At 39.4% G+C, this 6,509-nt stretch overlaps 1 protein-coding gene across 1 annotated transcript in view; it reads left to right on the top strand.

Moving 5' to 3' along the window:
- Positions 1-6,509, top strand: part of HSD17B12 (hydroxysteroid 17-beta dehydrogenase 12) — a 168,088-nt gene that overhangs the window by 111,593 nt on the left and 49,986 nt on the right. The window lies entirely within an intron of this gene.

Below are 6,509 nucleotides of genomic sequence, written 5' to 3'. Positions count from 1 at the left end.
ATAAATATAAATATAAATATAAATATAAATATAAATATAAATATAAAACACTTTATGAGCTACATTTTATCACTAGGTCATATTTCAACTCTAATCTTACAGTTCGTTCTCTAGTGTAGAACAGGTTGTATTGTAGAACCTGTTGTTGGGGGAGGAATCTAATGTTTATGTTTTCTTTTTATGTATTTTTTTCTTTTAAAAAATATTTTTAAATGTTTATTTTGGAAAGAGAGAGAGACACACACAATGTGAGCGGGGAAGGGGTAGAGAGAGAGGGAGACACAGAATCTGAAGCAGGCTCCAGGCTCCGAGCTGTCAGCACAGAGCCCAACACAGGTCTTGAACCCTTGAATCGCGAGATCGTGACTTGGGCCGAAGTCAGACGCTTAACCAACTGAGCCAGCCACCCAGGTGCCCCCGTTTCCTTTTTTTTTTTTTTGTAATTCCCTGGGTATGTATCTTCTTCACCTTCCTCCCTCTTTCCTCCCCACCCAGATCCCACATACCCTAACCTCTGTCTCATAAGGAGGAAATAATCTCATTTATTCTCCTTCCTCCTTCGTGTAATGTCATGGCCTCACCTTTCTTACATTTGCTAAAATAATAAACATGTAGATGGATTTCTGGTAAGACCTAGCAATCTATATGAAGACGTAGAAAGGAATTTTTTCTACTGAGTATTAATGAAACTGGGAATGATAAAAGGAAAAATAAATCACCAAGGTATACTCCGTTTGTTTGAATAGCATTAACCACCAAAGTATATAGTCAGTGCTTAATAAAGAAAATTAGCATTGTCAGAATTTCAAAGGAAAATGCTAAAGCCCTTTGTCATGAAAGAAACATCAAGTTTTCGGTAAGATAAGTGGGAAGAAAATGGCCATGAATTGTTTGAATTTATACTGAAAGGTCACAGTAACTTGATAGACTATAAATGCTTAAGGTTGAGAAGTTGGATTCTTAACTCTGTTATGTAAAATAAGTAAGCATCTGCTGTCTTCTTTCAGGCAAATGCCAAGAAACACAGATTTGAGAAAGCTTAAAAAACTTCAACTATTTAGAGAAAATGACATCAATACTGCTTTGAATAAGCAAACAATCGGGTTAACAAAATGCAAATGCTACAATGCTTACTTGCTTGCTTCCTCAGGAGAGATTCTCTTGTATGCTCCACTGTTGGTTTGGAGGACTTGGCATAACACATCGCAGGAGGCGTAATTTACCAAGGCCAAAAGAGTAGCCTTGGATTTGAAGTATGCCACAGACAACACTGTTTTCAAATTCCACTACTATGACTTTTTTTTAACCTTTAAAAAGTGACATTCTTTGTCCTACAAGAAAAAATAAAAAGGTGTTCATGGAAAAAACAGCTACTTCATTTGTGAATCATTAAAAAAAAATCAATCACAGCTTTATTCAAGCTCTTAATGCGTCCTAGACCAAGAATCTCACCATGCCAAACGCTATCAAGGTCTTCTCCATGCATACTGTCATGCTTTGTGTAAGTTGCAGAATCAAGAGAATTAGTTGGTACAGGCTGATGTGACGCTGTGCTGGCTTAGTGTATTCAGGAATGTTTATTACCTATTGACCTTTTCCTATGTGCATGCAGTGCCATAATTTTCTGAAGAGGCATCATTTTAATAGTGTAATATTAAAAATAGTATAGACATAGTATAGACAATGGCAATAGTATAAATAACAGTATAGATAATAGTATGTAGCCAACAATAGTATAGATAATAAAAGTCAATTAATTGCAAAAATTATTGACTGCAAAAGCTAGAATAGAACTTACTCTTCTTTTTCTTCCCATGCCATTTTAAGTGAATACTTGCTCCGCTTATATATTTGATGGGATATTTTCTTTTAATTTGTGTCCTTCCTTTCTCCTCAGCCAAATGCAAAGATATCTTTTTGTTATCTTTGCCCATGCAACCTTATAGTTTATGGGTAATGCTTTGGAGGCATGTGTTCATTTTTCTCCTCTAAAACCTAGTATTTTCCAGAATGTTATACGATAGAGAATGGTCAAATGTTGAGAATATTTATCCTCAAATATGGTTTGAGCAGAGATGAATAGTTAAGATCAGTTTACTCTATCTCTGTTTATACTTAAGTCTTTAAAGCTTCTCAACAGAACGCCCAAGAATATTATTCACTACTCAGGGAAAGGGCCAGTTAGCTTCCAAATGGCAAACTCCTAGGTTATTTGGGTTGGAATCCAGAGGTGACTTATAGTTCAATATAAGTCCCCAATATATCAAAGGAAGAGAAATAGGTATAGGCTGAGGAGAGAGAGCCAAGGCCTGTAGGAACTGGGTTGTGGAAAATTCTTCAGGACCACTGGGAAGGAAGGAACTTGTTAAGAGTTGTGTAGTTTCCCAGTCCCAGCTGACTAAGGAAGTTACAAGTAGAAGAGTCTTGCTTCTTCAGAGGATTTAGAAATTTATAAAGCTACTTCTTAACTTCTTGCTCTCTTCAGGAACTTTACCAATTAGAAATTAGCTTTAAGTTGACTTTTAAAATGTCTCTGAAAGGGCCAGTGACATCTTCATTTACATCTTATTGGGATTAGTACATTTAGTTTATGACCTTGATGGATTAGTCACCTGCAGGAAATGGCTGTTGTAGTTAGTGAAAGACATGAAAAAATCATTTTGAAATGGAAAGGAAGAGACTTAAAGAGGAAACTGTAGAAGGGTACAGCTGGCTTAGTCAGTAGAGTGTGTGACTCTTGATCTCAGGGTCCCCTGAGTCCTCAAGCCCCATGTTCAACTGTAGAGATTACTTAAAATCTTAAAAAAACAACAAAAAAGAGAAAACTGTAGTGGTAGGTTGGTCAGTGGGGTGTTGTGAAAGGGAGGAAGAATAGAAGGGCAAGAGAAAGTTAGTTGAGAGAGTACCAAAGATAAATTTTCATGTTTGGAAATACCACCACCTGCCCCCATAGCTCAGGTATAAAATGGCTCACGCCCAAGAAAGGGCAGAGGCTATTAGCTTAAGTATACAGGAAAGGCTTACAGGAACATGATGGGATGATAGCACAGATGGTCGTTTGCCTATTACATCAGGATATGATTTATGGGTTTAAGACACTTCCAAAACTTCCCTTTTGTAATGCAATCCAATTTTGTCCCTAACCACCCAGAGTTAATGTGCACTCCACAAGTTCAGGGCATAGTCCCCAACAAGACTGCCCTTAATTCAAATATAGCAGTCTCCAGGCCACCTGCACTTCTGACCAACGGGCTACAAATTTGGGGGTTCCCATCACCCCTTCAGGTTTGATAATTTGCTAGAACATCTTACAGAACTAGGAGAGCACTATACTCACAAGTAGAGTTTTATTATGAAGGATAGGAATTAATACTAGCCAAATAAAGAGACCCATAGGGCAAGATCTGAGAGGGTTCTGAACTCTGTGCCTCTCTCTGGGGTTAAGGTGAACCCCCTCCCTGTGCTTAATGTTCACCAACCAGAAAGCTCAGTGTCCACAATTTTTATTGGGGTTTCATTATGTAGACATGATTAATTGAATCTTTGACTATGTGACTGAACTTAGTTTCTAGTCCCTCTCCCTTTTCGCAGGTTGGGCTGGCTCAAGGCCTTAGCCACACAGTTTGGTCTCTTTGGTGACCAAGCCCCATCCTGATTTATCTCATTAGCATAATCTCAGTTGTGATCCAAAGGCCAACCAACCTGGCTGGCTCAGTCAGTAGAGCAGGCAGAGCATGTGACTCTTGGTCTCAGGGTCATGAGTTCAAGCCCTACATTGAGTGTAGAGATTACAAAAAAAAAAAAATCTTAAAAAAAAAAAAAAAAAGGCCCACCATGAATTACAAAGAAACTCCTATCATCTTGGAAATAGCAAGGGTTTAGAACCTCTACCCCAGAAATCTGGGACAAAGACCAGACAAATACTTTATTATAGGGCACCTTTCCTTTCTGTTTGTTGATTGATTCATGTGCTAATTCATTCAACATGTAAAATTCCAGAGATATGGCAGTAAATAAAACTGATACTCATTCTGCTTTTATGGAAGACAGCTATTGAACAAGCTGTGAATGTAATGAAAGAATATGTTACTGAGAAAGCTGAGGGTGTCAGAGATGGTCTCTGAGAAAGTAATATTTAAAGTGAGCCCTAAAGGCTGATTAACCCTGGGAGAAGAGATGTGGGAAGGGTTTCCAGGTAGAAGAAAAGGCTGGAGGTGAATGTGCTTGACAGGTTGGAGGAACTGATGGAAGAACTGTAAATCTAGAGCACGGACTGCAAAGGGGACAGTGGCCAGTCAGGAGATAACCAGGGCCAGCTCACGAAAGGCTTAGAAAATCAGGTTAATAGGTTTGGGCTCTACTGGAAAGACAGTATAGACATTGTAGAGTTTTAAGCAGTAAATTGACATCATTTTAGAGAGATTATTCTGACTTCAAGTGGAAGAGGGCAGGAATTGATAAAAGGAAACCAGTAAGCTTCTTTCAGCAATGACACATAAGATGACAGTGGTTACATTAGGATGCAGGCACTGGGAATGGTTAGAAGTAGCCTGACTACAGAGATGTTTAGGAAGTAGAAGCAGGACCAGGGTCTATTGAGAGAGGGTCCTCATCAGAGGTTTTGTCTGATAGAAGCACTGATTAATAACAATAGCAGTTGTTTGGTGTGTCCAATCATTATTGCCAACATCCCCGAGTGCTTTTAGATGCCAGACACCATGCTAACAAATCTCATGCAATCCTCAGCAGTACTATAAAGTAGACATTACTGCTTTTGTGCCCATTTTAGGACAAGAAACAGACTTAAGGAGGTTAAATATTGTCCAGGATTATACAAGTAGTGGTTTGCAATTTGCAGGTTCTGACTTGAGCAACTCTGTGCTGTTTCCCTAAGACAAGAAACCCTAGATCAGGAGAAAATTCTGTAAAGAAAATGATGATTTCACTTTGGGATATATTAAGCTTGAGAGAGCTATGAGAAGTCCAAGTGGGGATTCAAGTGGACCTGTGGATCCCTGGCACCAGTGCCCTCCTTTGTGTTGAATGAGGCCAAAGCCTGGGGTCGCCAATCACAGCGAGTGGAATAGATACATGGATTTTTTTTTTTTTTTTTTTTTTTTTTTTTTTTTTTAAGACTAGGAGACTCATCAGGAACATTATCAGACTATAGTGCCGTATAATTCCATTAGATGTGTTGGATGAGATTGGATTTCTGAAGTGAGAATAAGACTTAGAATTCAAATGTATCTCCTTTCACTTGAAAACCTCTAATGGGGGGCGCCTGGGTGGCGCAGTCGGTTAAGCGTCCGACTTCAGCCAGGTCACGATCTCGCGGTCCGGGAGTTCGGGCCCCGCGTCAGGCTCTGGGCTGATGGCTCAGAGCCTGGAGCCTGCTTCCGATTCTGTGTCTCCCTCTCTCTCTGCCCCTCCCCCGTTTATGCTCTCTCTCTCTCTCTGTCCCAAAAATAAAAATAAACGTTGAAAAAAAATTAAAAAAAAAAAAGAAAACCACTAATGGTGTTAATTAAAGCAGAACCTTTAACTTAAAACTGGGTAATTAGCTGTGATCTCAGAAATGTAAACAGAACCGTAATGCATGAAGTTGACGAATGTTCCTCCCATTCGCTCAGATTTAACCACCAACCTCCTGTCATCCTTCTTTCCTCCTCTCTTCTGAGTTTATGGATGGCAGATCTTACCTAGTTTTGTAATGAGGATCACATAGCAATTTATAATTAAACAGTAGAAATAAAGTGTTCTGTTGTGTTGCTTCTGACTCAGTCTTAACTTTTCAATTTCTGATTAAAGGCACTGCAAATTTAAAGCCTTGTAAACTCTCTTTTATTTAGAAATTGCTACTCACAAGTGTATGAAAACTGTAAAGTTTGCAAAATGTTTTACATGGTGTTCCAAATATCATCTGTCAGAGTATGAACATGTGCTAGCTACAGCAATATGTTAAATAAGGCAAAGAAGGAATTTTCTTTGCCTCACTTTGCAAACCTTCTATAGACTGTCAGACTAGATCTACTTGAAAGAAATAGAGGGTAGAGGAACAACTGGGATACCCTTAATCAGTACGAGCAGTTATTCTGGCTGTTTCCACAGGATCTCTCCACTTTGCTGCTGTGCACATATGATAAAAGCAGGGACTTTGCCTCTCCTGCTGCATCCCAGCACGTAGAATAGTGTTGAGTACAGAGTGATTCAGGAACTACCTGTTGAATTAATGACCACACCGGGGCACCTGGGTGGCTCAGTCGGTTATGTGTCCAACTCTTGATTTTGGCTCAGTCCGTGATCTCATAGTTTGTGAGTGTGAGCTCTGCATTGGGCTCTGCACTGACAGTGCAGAGCTTGCTTGGGATTCATTCTCTCTCTCTCTCTCTCTCTCTCTCTCTCTCTCTCTCTCTCTGCCCCTTCCCTGCTTGCTCTCTCTCTCAAAATAAATAAACTAAAAACGAAGAAGAAGAAGAAGAAGAAGAAGAAGAAGAAGAAGAAGAAGAAGA

Source organism: Herpailurus yagouaroundi, unplaced genomic scaffold (assembly GCF_014898765.1).
Source record: "Herpailurus yagouaroundi ecotype Mexico unplaced genomic scaffold, PumYag 187, whole genome shotgun sequence".
In the NCBI taxonomy this organism is placed as follows: domain Eukaryota; kingdom Metazoa; phylum Chordata; class Mammalia; order Carnivora; family Felidae; genus Herpailurus; species Herpailurus yagouaroundi.
Note: the sequence above shows the minus strand (reverse complement) of the source record. Positions and strands in the feature narration are given on the sequence as shown.